This window comes from Cavia porcellus, unplaced genomic scaffold (genome assembly GCF_034190915.1).
Source record: "Cavia porcellus strain 051 isolate PalLab524CR breed Dunkin Hartley unplaced genomic scaffold, mCavPor4.1 scaffold_20, whole genome shotgun sequence".
Taxonomy (NCBI): Eukaryota; Metazoa; Chordata; class Mammalia; order Rodentia; family Caviidae; genus Cavia; species Cavia porcellus.
The window spans coordinates 11,313,613-11,329,641 of NW_026947503.1; the positions used below are offsets into that span (position 1 = coordinate 11,313,613).

Below are 16,029 nucleotides of genomic sequence, written 5' to 3' on the forward strand. Positions count from 1 at the left end.
TGTAATTCTGTATTACTTGTACCCTTACACTGTTTTGTTTTGTTTTGTTTTTCTTTTTTTTTCCTTTTAAATAAAAAAAAATCTTAGTATTTGTCCTGGTGGCAGACTGTAAAATATAAAGTTACTTGAAATGCCTCAAAGAGTTCTTTCAGCTAACTACATGACATGGAACTGAAGTCAACCAAGTAGAATCAGATCTTTAGCCACAGGCAAAAGAGGGAACAATTTTACTCTGGGCCATGGATTCAAGTTATGAGGTTGATGGATGTGATAGGGGTTAAATGAGTCAGAAAACTTGGTTTCCTGCTGCCTTAAGAGTATGAGCCATGCATCCTTTGAAAAATTCGTACTGGTGCTAGTACTCTCAAAATTCTTTTAAAGTTAAATAATAACGTTTTTTGGAGAAACACATGCCTTTTATAAACAGGAAATGTTTGTGGGGCAAAATATCACTTAAAATTGTATTTAATCTATTCATTTAAAAAATTCTTTGTGAAACACTTTTTTCATTAATTGTATGTTTTCTTTCTTTTTTTTTTTTTCCTTCTCTGCCCCTACCTAATATTCTCCTTGGAATTGATACGGTACCATAAAATTTCTGGGTGCTTTACTAAGTGTATGTGTTAGATGCACACTAGTTGACAAGGAGAAGCATTCAAGAGCAAGGTGAATATTATTTATGCTTCCCCACAATATCTTAGCTATAATTAGGTAACTGCTAAAGGGAAAAGTGAACACAGGGTTAAGAATTTTACTGGTGATACTTTACCTAGAGCCATGCAGATTTCTACAGCTGTTTTAACTTAAATGGATTGGGAAGACATAAATGAAGAACACAAGGCAGAAAAGGACCTAGTGTAGAGGCTGATGTTACTTACATTCCAAAATGGTCCATGACAGTGTATCACACTTCCTATGCAAAGTAAGTCTGAGAGAAGTTTCTCACTTAGCAGTTAAAGACTATAAACATTGACTTTGTTATTTTGAGCCTTGATTTGTCAGTATGCCTACCTAATGTTTGGTAAATGTAATTTAATATTTGTGTGTGCATGTGCACAATTGCCATTGATTTGATGTCTTATGCTGTGATTATTTTTAAAAAATTGAATGTTCTCTAATTTGTATGTTTAATAAAATTATATGTCAGACTATAAAAAAAAAAGAAATGGACTAAATGTATTTTACACAGGCAACATAAACATGAGCCTCTTGAATGTTATGTTTAAATCTAAAATGGTAACACGTGTTTGGAAGGTGACTGAATCATGGAGGTGCCCAGAGATTAGTTCAAAGCTGACTGGCTATTACAGTGGGGCCTGGTTAGAGTCTGGTCACTGGAGGATGACCAGAAGGGTATGTTAGCACCAGTCCTCCCCTCTCTGTCTCTGCTTGTTTGCTGCTATTATTTTAGAAACTTTCCTCTAACATGTTTTCTATCATGGAGTCAGCCAACCATGTACTAAACCCACTGGCTCCGTGACCCATATAAGTCTGTCTTCCTGAATGTTGAGTATTTTGTGACTCATATACTAGTGTAAGTTTTAACACCTGGTTTAAAGCTGTACCTGTTAGGAAAAGCCATGCTTTTATACAGGTAAAGGTCCAAAATAATTATGAATTTAGTAAAAGAGTTTCTTTTTTCTGTTGTTATTTCTCGTATCCTAGACACTCGTGGGTGGTCAGTTGATAGCTAACAGTGTCCTCTGGGACTCACGTGCCTGCCCTCTATGCTTTGAGCACCTGCTTCAACAAGTTATGTCATGAATATCAGGATGGAGAAGGATTAGAAAAAGGCTTCCCCCACTGCTCAGTTACAAGGGAGGCTTCCAAAAAAGTCAGTTCAGCAAGTTACATTCACGTTTTCTTGGACAGAACATAGCACATGGTCACTCGCCTCTGCAAGGGAGGGCAGGTGCTGTAGCCCTCACCTGGGCACACTGCCACATCCAATATCACAGGCTCCGCAGCAGGGAAAGGGACGCAGTGTTTGGTTCGAAAATCGCCCGATGCCACATGGGTCAATGTTCCATTTTGATTTAAAACTGGTATTATTGGGGATAAAAATATTTTCCTTTCAAATAAATATAAGAAAGATTAGTGCTTATTGCATTTCTCCAATTGGCATTTCCATTGTGCTTAGTTCTAGTTGTACCTAGAGAATGAAGGACGACTCCTCAGTGTGAAGATCACTTTTCTCCAGTACCTGTGTGAAGTTTGTCCCCATGAAATCAGCAGTGCTGTCAGCAGTGTGGCTGACCTTGAAGGAATTAGACTACGAAGACAGCGGAGTGCGCATGCTCGAGTGTGCCCACAGACGGTAACTTAACATTTCTTGATTTATTGAAAAAACTTGTTAAAAAAATTTAAAACTCATATTTGCTGTTTTGTTTCAAATTTGTAAATTTGTGTTCATATTCCTTTTGATTAAAGGCTGAGGGCTGTTTGAATGTAACTTATTTATTGGTGTTAATTATTTTTTCTGGCCACAAATCACACGTCATTAATGCATTTAGATAATTTCCAGTTTCAGTTTTTGGAAGTGGAGTGAAAACTAATGCATTTATTAAACAATCCAAAGTAACTTCTTTCAGATTTTTCTTTGTAGTATTTTCTATAAGAATTTTCCAGGTCTGTATAAATTTTCCAGGTAGTTAATTCTGCACAGAAGATGCAACAGTGATTTGTAAATAACTCTTTGTTACAATTCTTTATGAAGCATTCAGCTTTGTTCTTTTTTTATTTAAAAAATAAAAAGGGTAGAAATAATATATGGTTTCAAGAAAAAAAAAACAGTAAGAAATGACTAGTTGCTAATTACATATTGTCCTCTGAAACAGTTTTCAACTTTGTTCTTAAACAACTTTTTTCTGACATCTGTCAGTATTACTTTACCAGTTTCTAGAGGTACAGGACTGAGCTGAAGCAATATAAATGATTTAGGAAGACGTGCAGCCAAAGCTTAGGAAGCACGAAGCTCATGGAGCCAGGGAAGGCCTAGGAGCAGTCCGTCCCACGACCAGCACCTCCACACACACAGTGCTCACATGCTTTGGGTTTGGACAGCAGTTTTCCTGGACGGTGTGTTTCACTGCAATGCAGACAATTACGCAATCAAGCAGATCTGTTAGATGGGGACTCAGTTCTTCTGTGAGCTTTTGAGACTTCTCCAAACTTTGCACTTCTGTTTAACACAAAGGATGTCTGAGAATGTGTACTTAGAAGTGAGTCTCACTTCCCTTTCGCCCCGACGGGTCCCCTCTTCAGATGCTCGGACCTGCTTACTCAGGCCTTTTCTTCGACCTCTCAGATTTAATTCTGCTTCCTGTCCCCAGTGTCCCACCCACCTCACATTTCCATTCCCGCCTACTGCAGAAGGCCAAGAGGAAATACCACCTTTCCCTGAAGCTCTGTCGGATTCCCCAATGAGAGGAAATTCTGTATTGTCTGAGTTTCTGCAAATGTTTCAGTTATTTTTAAAACACTTTATACACTGAGTCCTTTTGCACTCGCCTTACGGTGCAAACAGTCATTTTTCCACCACCTCCAAACAGACTTAACCTCTGAGTTGAGAACTTCCTGGTTCTCAAAAAGGCCTGAATAAAGAAGATACATAATTTTTATTTATTTGAATGAATATTAAAATGCCTTATTTTTAAAAGCTATAGACTTCATTATAAGTTAAGCTCAAATGTTAGACTGAATTCATCAAAACATGAAGAACCATAAATGTTTCTTTTATAGACTTAGAATAATTTTTCTATCATGACTTAAAGAAAAGGAAAGCAAAAAGTTCTGGTTAAAAACACTGTATTTTTAGGATTTTTTTTTAATTCTGTAGAAAGAGAAAGAAAATAATGTTTTACCTGTGATTTGAAAATGCAACCAGAGTTACCAAGAAGCAAAGATGTCAGTCTAAGTTTCAGGATCCACTGCATTCCGGGACTCATCATTGGAACACTCTTTTTGGAGGTAAGAATATGGAATCTACTTTTTGGAAATTAATCGATGAATTCTGAAAATTGTATAAATAATCATTTCAGCAGGGTAAAATAAGGAAGCCAGTTTGCCTCACCCAAGATGTGTAAGCCACAGATAATCTGTCAGGTTGCTTCTAGCTACCACTTGTTAGTTCATACTTCACAGCAAAACTTCCAGAGAAGCTGAATTTGAATAAATTAAATAGAACTCTGGGTTTTTTGCACAGAAAGACAGAGGACAGTGCCAATGCCAAAAGGAAACTCCTTTACATTATCTCCTTACACTCAACAATAAAAGCGGGTGGTAAATCTTGTTCTCTTGGTGCCTCTGCATGAGAGAGTGATGTCTGTTTTATATCACATTAAATATTTCATGCTTATTTCTTAACAATAGCTGAAAACACAGCTGCATGGGAAGAAGGACAATAGCACATCTCCTACGTGGTCAGTTTGAGTTTAGACAGCAATGGCGAAACCCTAAATGTAGTCTAATTCACAACTGGTATATTCAACAAGCACGGCATCAGTTGTGTATGATTTAAAGCTTTGAAATGGCCCAGGGTCTGGAGCTGGTATCAACCAGGATGTTGCACTACTAGGACTTCTGATCTGTCTTTTAAAATTCACTTCTAGGATGTGCTGACCCTTAAAAGAAACTGATGCACAAATTGATTAAGAAATGAAGAGTTTATTTGATTTGATCTGATCAGAGTTATGGCTGGGAAACACAAATTTCAGGCAGACTAAACACGTCCTCCAGGGTCCTACAAGTTTACAAGCCATAAAGCTACAAGTGTGTGTGGACATCATTATATTAAGTGTATGTCAAGGATTTAGATAGATTTAGGCAAGATATCAAAGTGTCTTTTTAGAAAGGAATTCAGGGAATGGAAGAGCATAAAGCAGTTTTTAGAAAGGGAGGGAGAAAAAAAGATAAAAACAAAGAAATTCTTGAGAAAGAAAGGGTTAAGGGGCAAAAACCACTCTGGTGGTTATGCATAGGATTAGAATGCTCCATGTAATGAAAACTATACCTCTTAGCTTGTAAAGTATAGGATACAGAAAATTTTTGGCCTGGTTTGGAGCAGGTTTCAGTATGTTATAAAAATGACCTGCATCTTTCACGGGTCAAAATCTTATCTGGAGATAGATGCAACTAAAGATTTCCATTGTGTCCACTCAGCCTGCTATTTTGGAGCACCTCAATCTGCTTCTGTCTGTCTGACTTTAATTTTCCACAGCTGGGAAGAGAATGGTGAGACCCCAACTGGTCACAGGGAGCTGTGGGGAGCACTGTGTATTTTGGGTGTTGCTCTATCTTTGTTTTGGACCAGGAGACAACCCAGCAAGGGCATCTGAAAGAAGACAGAAGATCTTAGGGATCTCTTCTCTCAGCCATTGCCTCTGAACATTTTGGCCTGGTCTAGCTATGCTCACGAGCCAACTCTAGGCAGCCAACAGAATCTTGTGCTTGGGAGGAGCTGACAGGAGATAGTCTCACTGGTCTCTGTTAGGTGCTTCTGTGCCTTGCCATCCCAGGTCTAGGCTCTGCAGCCTCCAAGTGTCTCTTGCTAATAATGCTTCTCACTGAGGGACTAAGGGGAAGGATCTGACAGCACAGACAGTGGCAGTGTTTTCGCACTAAGTAAGGAGTGACTGGTGTGTAGGATGCTCTACTGTGGGCTGATTCACCAACACTTCCTACTACTTGGTCTGTCTGGGGCATCTACGAATATGCCAAGAGTATTTTCCTGAGGCTCACAGAAGACACAGACCTCACAAGATGTTTGAGAAATGCATCCATTTCAAAAAGAAAGTAACACACAAAAACCATGTTTTCAAAAAATACTGAAATAGATAAATCTGGAACTCAAAAATTAGTCAAAGTCGTGAAAAGAAACAAGGGAAGAAATTAAAAAAAAAAAATGGCTGGGAGTGGTGGCATACTCCTGTAATCCCAGCACCACCGAGGAGACTAAAGCAGGATTGTTGCAAGTTCAAGACCAGCCTGGGCTACAAAGTGAGCCCAAGATCAGCCTGAACCATGTAGCAAGACCCTGTCTCAAACACACACACACACACACACACACACACACACACACACACAAATGTAAAATAATGAACTCTAAACAAGAAAACATAAGAAGACAGGAGAAAATATTATGTGCAACAGATATTAAAGTTGAAAGAAAAAATACAATAGATAAAACAAATAACAGCAAATGCATTCTGATAATGAACACGATTCAGTCATTCGCTAAGAAGTAGGTATACACTAAATAGAATAATAGCATAACACTAAACTGGAACCAATCCAAATGCCCATCATTAGAAGAATGGAAACAATGGAGTATATTTAAGCAATGAAATGTTGTATTGCTTAATAGTAAACTCCAGTTATTGGTAAGTAAAACATTGTAGACAAGTAGCACAAACATTAAATTCAAAACATGATTATGCACAAAAAATGGTGATTCTGTCACAGAGGAAATTAAAGAAGAAATCAAACAATAGCTACATGCAAACTAAAATGCAAATACAACTTACCAGAACATAAGGCACACAATGAAAGCAGTCCTCAGAGGGAAATTGCATTGAATTCTCACTCAGGAAAATATAACACAAATAAACAACCCGATGTCACATCTCAAAAATCTAGAACAAGGGGAGCAAGTGAAGCCCAAAGCCCAAAGAAGGAGGAAATTACAAAGACCAGAGGAGACATTAACACAATTGAGAGTAAGAAAGCAGTAGAAAGAATTAACAAATTGAAGAGTTGGTTTTTTGAAAAAAATAAATAAAATTGATAAGCTCCTAGCCAACCTTATTAAAAAAAAGAGGGGAAGAAAAAAACTCAAATTTGTACAGCAAAGAATGAAAATGGTGAAATCACTACAGATTCTGGGGAAATACAGATCATCAGTACTTACTTTGAAAACCTTTATAGGTTCAATAACACGAGATTCCTAGAAACATATGAATTATCAAAGCTGGGTCAAGAAGATATAAAACTGCTGAATAACCCAATTTCAGTTAATAAAATTGAAAATGTAATTTAAAACTTACCAACAATGAAAAGCCCAGGTCCTGATGGATTTATAGCTGAATTCCTCAAGAAATTTAGGGAAGACTTAATTAATGCCAACACTCCTCAAACTTTTCAAAGAAATTGAAAGGGAAGCAAGTCTCTCTAACTCATTCCTGGAAACAAGTATTACCCTTGTATCATAAAGAAGGATAAACTTGAGGTTTTTATAGGTAAATGAACGCAACTAGGGACCACACTTATAAATGAAATAAATCAGACTCACGTGTGAACATAGTATTGTCTCTCATGTAAGGAATTTAAAGATTAAATAAGATCCAAAGAGGTAGCATAGACATTGTGAAAGGGAATGAAACTGCTCAAAAGGAAAGAACAATTGGGATGGGGTAAAAGAGGGGAAAAATATATATATATGTACACATACACATAAGATAGTTAAGATAAGTGTATTATTGATCCTGTTAGTTCAGGGAAAGAAATTGTGATTGCTTGTATTGCTTGATCTATTTTGCATACCTATATCTTGCAATCTGAGCAACCATTTTTAAGATAACAATGTACAATATGATAAGTATTGTTAATTTCCTATCAGCTTGTTTAGAAATTCTATATGGGTTCTACTGTTTTGTTTTATTTTTTATTGTTTTGATTTATTGTAATCTCTTGGGGAAAAAATGGTGATTCCACTTCTGTAAGTTCAATAGTAGTCCAAAGTAAACAGTGGTGCTAGAAGTCATAATAATGTTGCTAGGACAAATTGCCTGACACCCACAATTTGAAGAAATATAGTTTGGCTCATGCTTGTAAAGATTTGAGTCCACAGTCGCCAGCCACAAAGGCAGACACATCACAGCAGGAGGCTGTGGAGGGTACAGCTCCCTGCTCGCCTTGTGACACCTGGAAAGCAATGCACGGGGCGAGATGCACTATTTCCAGGGTGTCTCACTGTCTCCTCCAGCTTGCTCTTCCTCCCAGCAACACACTCAGCTTTGCAGGTAAGTGAATAGGGTATTGCACAGCCCCCCATGATCCCTTCACCTCTCTGTAAGCATCTTAATCCAGTCAAGTTGACAATTAAGCTTAACTCACAAATGACAACTCATCGATGGAGTAATTTCTGTCACAAATGCAAAGCAACCACAGTCCTCACGGCTGATCAGTAATACCCTGTATTTTGATCTCAGTTATGGGAACAGGTTTATGTTTATGTGAAAAGACTCATTTGTGCATGTCATTGTGTGTATATTCTAATTCAATGAAACACTGGATGAAAATTAACTGTACATATTATATCAACACGATGAGCTTTATCTAGGAGGGAACAAAGGATGTAAAACAATGCTGTATTGCTATTAGTTAGGGAAGGCAGGGACCACTTATTTTTTAGTGTAAAAGGCAGAAAAGAAAACAAAACATGGGACAAGTTAAAATAAAGTTGAAAACTATCAAAATATTATTATAAGGAGATGTAAATGGTGAGCCAGGCTGTGAGTTTGAATTCATAGTGATCTTCCTGCCTCAGCCTCCTGCGTGTTGGGACTATAGGCATGCACCACCAGGCCTGGCTAAATATATGTTGTTGAGAAGGTTGAAATACAGAGATGCAAAAGCAAATGTAATCAAGATAAATTGATGTTATTTTCAACTGATATTAACATAGAATAAAACTGTAGAGATAAAAACATATGAAAAAGGCCACAGTAATGAGAAAAGATCCAACTTGTCAAGACATGGCAATCTAAAACATGCGTACATCTAATAAAATACCTTCAAAATGGATGAAGCTGCAGATGAACTACCAGAAATAATTGACAAATCTGCCATCACAGGAGCAGGCTGTAAAGCACGCCCTTAATAAGTGCTAGGTCAAACAGAGAAAAACTCAAAAAGAATATGGAAAACTTGAGCAACACAACTGATAACCTTGATCGAATGGAGCACTGCAGAGCTTTATTACTAAAACTTAGAAATATGCTTTTCCTCAGCTCACATAAAACAGTCACAATTGACCAAGAACTCTTCTTATCATATAATTGAGTTAAAGATTAATAACAAAAGATAAGTATAACCATCTTCACATATTTTGAAATTGAAATACCCACTTCTAAGTAGCCCAGAGATTGAAACAGAAACCACAGTGGAAATTTACTGAATGGTGATGAACAGTGGATACTTAAAAGATGTGTGGGACGCAGCAGAAGTGAAAGTTCTCTCACCTTATCTTCCAGAGAAATGTGAGAAAAAAACCTCAATATTAACGAGGAAAATGTCTATTTTAAGACGTTTGAAAGCTAAATTAAGTTGAAGACCGCTAACAAAAACACAACTGAAGTCAGTAAAAGAGAACCAAAAATAGAATACAGAAAGTCACAAAAGAGGATTAATTCGTTGAATAAAAAAGAGTAGATAAATTTCTGCTAAAAACAACCACCTGAAAAAGCAAGACTCAAATTATATAAGGGGATATAGGAAGATGTATCAGACATAACAGATAATAAAGAGACACTACTGTGATACTATCAAAATCTATAATAACAAGTATGAAACCATAAGTGAAATGGATATATTCTTAGAAAATACAATTTACTAAAAGTGGCCTCAAAAGTAATAAACTCTAATAGTCCTGCAGCTAATGAAGAAATTGAAAAGGTGATTACAATTCTCCTATGATGAAAATAGAAGACACCTGGTTTTATAGGGTAGCTCTAAAAACATTTGAAGAGCTGATTTTCTCGGAGGAAATCAGAGGAAAAATTAACTCTTTGAGGCCTGTGTGATTGTTAGACTAAGGGTATGCACAGGCAGCACGGGCATGGGAAGGAATGTCCAGTTCATTCACAAAGAGTAGAAAATCCTGAGTAAGTGTGAGTCAAAAACAGCACACACGCGTCTATCTCAGCAGATGAAGAAATGTATTTGATTGCATTCTATTACAGATAATGATAAAATTAAAGGAGTCCATAACTTTTAAGGAATATCTATATAAAACTTAGAGCAACAGTATTCTAAATAGGGAAAATTAAATGTTTAGTAAGGTAACTGGATTCATAGTCAGTTGCATTCTTTACACTATAAGCAATTGAAATATATTTAAAGAGGAAACATCACTGTCAATGGACTGTAATGCATTAAATAATAAATCTAACTAAAAGCATGAGTAAACTTTATTGGGAAAATCTTAACAGTGTATTAAGATCTCTGTGTATCTCTGTCTCTGTCTCTCCCCCCCCCCCGTTTCTCTCTCTCTAATTTTTCTTTATTTCTCTCTCTGTCTCTGGTCTGCCTCTCTCTTTCTCTTTCTGTCTCTCTCTCCCTCCCTCCCTCTCTAGTGCTGAGGATCAAATTCAGACCCTCACCCATGTGAAGCAAGTGCTCTACTGCACCTCCTCCATACATTAAGACATACTTTAGTATGCACAAAAGAGTAGAAATATATCATAGGAATGGAATAGTTCTTTAAAATTCAATACAATTTTTCTGAATAATGTTGGCAAGTAAATATCTTGAAATAGCCTAGATGGTTTTTGAAGGGGAATTTTGTGAAGGAATCAAAACATACTATATAAAATTATAGTAAATAATGTGTCTGATATTGGTGTAAAGTAAAGCAAAAAAATAGTTGTGGAGACTGATGTATAACTAATGTGACATGACCAGTCAATGGAAAAAGAAGGAACTACTTGATTAATAGGGCAAAAAAGAAATAAAGACCTTTAGTATTTGGATTTGACTACTTTACATGCTTCATGTAAAGTAAGTGAATCAACTAGTATCAGTCCTACTGTCACTGGCTTATTTAGCTTGACATAATGCTCTTCAGATTTACCATGTTGCCATCTATGGCAACATCCTTCTTTTTAAAGACTGAATAATCTGTACGCATATACCACATTTTCCTTATCCATTTGTCTGTAGATGAACATTTAAGGTGTTTCTACAGCTCAGCTATTATGAGTAACACTGCAGACAACACAGGAATACAACTGTCTTTCACTATCTCTATGTTATGGATTAAAAACTGGTGGTCAAGACATACATACTTTAGTATGCACAAAAGTGTAGAAATATATCAGCTGGATTACATCAGCATGGTGCTAAGCGTAGATATTCCACCTGAGGAACGTTGCCAGCGTAAGTAGAGACATGGAGAAGGAGAAGCTATTGCGTTGAGGTGTGTTGAGGCATTGTGGGTTCTCCTATGGGTTGCTGTTTGAGTTTTCCTGGAGAAGCTTTGGTCCTCACATTCAGCATTGGCTCTAGAGGGGAAGACGTGTGCCTCTTGGTCTCCAGGATGAACTCATTATGCTGGCTTCCTGGCATGTACTCGACTGTGCTTGTTGTCTTCGGAGCTCAGGGCCTCTGTGTCGCTGAGGATGGCTGTGGTGCCTTTCAGGACATTCCTGGTCTTTGTTATGAGTGTGACTTCTCGGCTCCAGCGTAGAACCCTCATCCCACCAGCACAGCTCCTTCACCCCGCTGGCATAGACTTTCTGTCTTTCTGACCTTTGGCCTTCCCAGCGTGGATCCATAAAAGAGACTGATGTGAGTCCTTCTTGTGGGCTCTGGACCTCCAGTTGGACTCGTGGGAGACATTGTCATGAGCTCTGGGTTTTTATCTGTACTCATGTGGGACACTGCTGTGGGATTCAGGCCCTTGGCTAAATATTCCATGACTTTAGTGTTGTGGATAGATTTCCTGCATTTTCTGGTGTTAACTCTGGGTGGCCATCATAAAAATATTGTAAACTCCATGTCCTGATTCTAATTGTTCTGCGTACCACCTTTAACTATGATACCCTACTACTATCTCAGTGATTTCAAATATTTTGGATAAATACCCAGATGTGGAATTGCTAGATCATATGACAGTTCTATTTTAGTTTTTGAGGGAATGTCATACTGTTTTCCACAGTAGAAGCAGCATTTAGATTCCTCTGACTATGCACCTGTGTTCAATTTTTCCTGCTCTTTCCAGTTCTTCCTATTTTTTGATAATGACCACCCTGGCAGGTGTAGAGTGGTACTGTGGTTTTACTCACATCTCCTTTAGTGCTGTTGAGTATCTATTTCTGTTGGCCATGTGTATACCTTCTTTGAAGAAATCTCTGTTCAAGTCCTTTGCACATTGCTTAACTGGAATTTTTTTTTTGCTATTATATGAGCTTTTATATATTTTGAATTTGAACTGCTTATCAAGTATAAGGTTGCAAAAATTTTTTCCCTTTATGTTACTATACACTCTTGATTGTTTCTTTTGCTGTGTGGGAGCTTGTTAGCTTGCTGTAATCTTACTTGTCTATTTTGATCTTATTGTACACTCCACATCATATTTATATTTATAGTTATATATCTATCAGAAAATAATTACATCTATTTATATCTACAGACTATATCTACATATTTTTAATTGAGTATCTTTATTAACTTGACCTGTGCTCTTATCAGCTTGAAGCAGATGTGAGACAGATCTTTAACTTTCACAAAGTTGTGGAAAAGTCAGTTTTTCACTTCACACATCTACATCTGCATAGCTACCTGTCTATATCTATAGCTATATCTGGATAGATATCCAGAGAGAGACTGACACAAAGCAACATAAATAATTACAATCTAGCTGCTTAACAGCCTCTTAGGCTCCATCACTGCTTGAACCCCACCTTGTACCTTTCTTCAAATGTTCTCCCTGCCTGGCTCAGACCCAGATATCACACAAAGAGCCATTTTATCTATAGATTCCCTTCAGTAGACCTTATCACCTAACACTGTGCCACACTCTGATCACACCTTGTGTGGAGCCCCTCTGATTACTTCTGAATATAAAGTGATCATTACGGGGATTCGTCAGCCCAATACTAATCAACAACATCGCTCCACAGAAAAACTGACTTGTATGCTATCTTTCTACAGCCTCATGAAAGTTAAAGGTCTGTCTTTTACCTGCTTAAAGTTAGTAAGAGCATAGATCAAGTTAATAAAGATGTTCAATTAAAAAGAAAATGCCTGCATATCTGCTCCTGTTTCATCCTTAGTAACTGCAGGTCTCAAGTACTCTGACAAGATTTCCTTTCTCCAACTTGATTTATTAGGTGAGACAGTTCACATATTTGAATTCATTATGCATTTGTGTGTGTGTGCATGTCTGTGCGTGTGTGTGCGTGCATGTGTGTGTGTCTTGTGGACTTTTTTACTTTTCTGGCACTTTAGAATGGATAAATTGGCATTATTTAGCCAGCAAATCTTACTTAACGTACCTTTTGGCACTGTCTATAGAAGTGAAGTATTATTTCCTACTTTTAGCTACAAAATCAAAGACATTTCTGACAAGGCCTGATGTTTCACTTTTACTCCATGAAACTATAAACTAACTCTCAGTTCTGAGAATTTGAGCCCACCATACGTCTGCCTTTTGAACTGTTAAGCATACTTTAGAAATTTCAGATTTAAGGTTTAGTTTGTGTTTTCTTTGGTTTAGTTTTACTGTCAGTATTCTTAGCTCTTGTTCCTCTGTACTTCCCCCCAGAAATTTTATAACCTCTTATGACTTCTGTTATTACCTCTATTGGGAAGACCACAAAACTTTTAAACCATTTGTCTCATTGCAAGTGCTCTTCCCCACTATCCATCTGCCTCCCCATCATGAAGGATCACTTCATTTTAGATCTAAATGGCCTCATCTCAGGAGGAATCCGGGTTTCTCCCACCATCAATGCAGGAACTGCCACAATTATCCAGGTGTTGGTATTTTCTATATCTCTGGAACTGCAGTTTGCTTAAACTGACAAGCAGCAGTTCCACAACCACAGTTACTGATGATCAGTCACAAAAGAACTGGAAAAAAAAAAACTCTAGGTGACAATTAAAGGATGTTTTGGATTTTTTGTGTAGAATTTTATAAAGAGTTATGAGAACTAAGTGCTAGTGAAAAGTGACTGAATTTGTGTATTAGTTACTTTTCCGAGGCTGAGACAAAATACCTGACATAAATCAGTTTACAGAATGAAAAGATTATTTTTGCTCTTGATTTCAAAGGATTCAGTCAATGGTTGGCTCACTGTGATACAAAATAATAATGGTGAAGGAAAGATATTCAGGCCAGGAAGCAGAACAGGGAAATAGTGCCAGAGAGGAAGAAACCAGGGACCCATGACCCACCTGGACACACCCAGAGGAAGTATTTACTAATCTAGTTGGCATCTGTCAATCCAATCAAGTTGGACAACCAAGATTAACCATCACAGTTCAAAAAGAAATGTAATGTTTCACTACAAAGTCTCATTGTCTTCTAAAATGTTTCCAAATCTTAGGTTGGTAATTGGCAATACCCTCTCATATCCAGATATTGTCAAACTTGTAGTGTGAGTGAGTATACCTCGAAATGTAGGGTCTTGTGATACTCAGGAAATGTCCCAGTTATTCTACTCTCATTTCTCCAGAGATCTTACATTATTAATCCAGTCTTATTGTATGGATCATCAAGGTAAAAGGTGCCTCAGTGTTTTTTATTATCAAACATATGATGCTACTAATAAAGTGGGAGGTCTCCAAAGTAGACATCAAATGGCATCTCAATGGTCCACATAAAAATGTGATGGATTCTTTACTTTCATTTATTGATAATATAGGAAGGAAGGACTTCATCCTACATAAGGTGTACTTAAAGCCTAAGACCAGAACTTCAAAATTCAGCTCCTTCTCCCTTGGTCCATTTAATTAAGATAAGCAGTATAACTGACTAGAGTCAAGCCCAGGTTGCCTTAGATGACTTTACAGAAATACTACAATATACTGTATGCATCTCCAGGCAATTCATAGTGCCTGGCATCTGCAGGCAATACCATTCTAGCTGTTACTCAACTATAAAAATAGGTTGGAGTATTTTCAGGGAGCACCTAGACCACACTTATTCGTAGTGGTACCATGACCTGAAGAATTGGATTTTCCATGTTTGTAAGAAGTGGGGTGAGGAGGACTCGAAAAGATGGCAGATAGATAACAGCAGGCTACAGAAGCTCCCTGAGACAGTCAACTTAGATTCCAAAAATAATACAGCATGGGGAGTCCCAAACAGAGGGCAATAGACCCTCCTGACCCAGGAACAAACTAAGCTGAGAGAAACCAATTAAAAATACAGTCCCAGCACTACTATTGGAACAGCTACGGTCTCAGTACTACCACTTGAACTTGCTGCTGCTGCTGCACTTGAACCCTCACAGCAGAAACTTAATGAGCTACCCAGTAAGCGTGCCAGTTTCAGCTCACTGGAGACACATTTGCACTAAGGACTAAGGGAATAAGTGAACTGAACTGAGAGCCAAGCTGGTGGGGAACCCTGCATTGACCTGCAGTGAGTAATGGGAATAAAAACCTTTCCATAGACAAAGAGACTCCAACAGATGACATTCTGAGACCAGGAAGACTGGCCAGAACAAGGGGCTGCAGTGATTTCAGTCAATTGCTCCCTTCTCAAGTAAGATTAGTGGGCAGTAGTTGACCTGGGTCATGCCCCGGACTGAGACCTAATAGGCTAGCCCAAATCAAGTCCCTACACTTGGCAGTGCACCCTAATGCAGTGAAGCCCTAAGCAGGTTGATTAACCCAGAGGGGTGGGTCCAGCATAGGCTGCCCTGGTCTGTACCTCCATAGTACACTACAGTTGGCGGGAACACCTAGTCAGCACTTCAGACAAACTGTAGCCAACAAAGAAAGAAGCTGGGCCTCCTACATACACCTATATGGAAGGAACAAAAAAATATGAGAAGAGGAAGCAACAAGAAAGGGTCCCTAGTCCCCAGTCCTGAGAACATTGATCCAGGAAAGGTAGATGCAAAGGAGAATGAGGACAGCAAACTTGCAATATCAGACATGGCACCAGTAGATATAAAGCAATATCTTTGGAACCTCATAGACAAGTTCAAAAGTGAAGTATTTAACCAAGTAAAGCAAGATATAAATAGAATAATAAAAGAAATGCTTAGTACATCTCAAAAAAAAAACAGAAGGAAAAAG

The 16,029-nt window shown here is 37.8% G+C and overlaps 1 long non-coding RNA gene across 1 annotated transcript in view; it reads right to left on the bottom strand.

Annotated features, from left to right (window-relative positions):
- LOC134471764 (uncharacterized) overlaps positions 1 to 16,029 on the bottom strand; it is a 57,441-nt gene that overhangs the window by 13,791 nt on the left and 27,621 nt on the right. Inside the window, exon 4 of the long non-coding RNA XR_010041370.1 lies at positions 3,864 to 4,012. This is a non-coding gene — a long non-coding RNA (uncharacterized LOC134471764). The remainder of the gene's footprint in view (positions 1 to 3,863; positions 4,013 to 16,029) is intronic.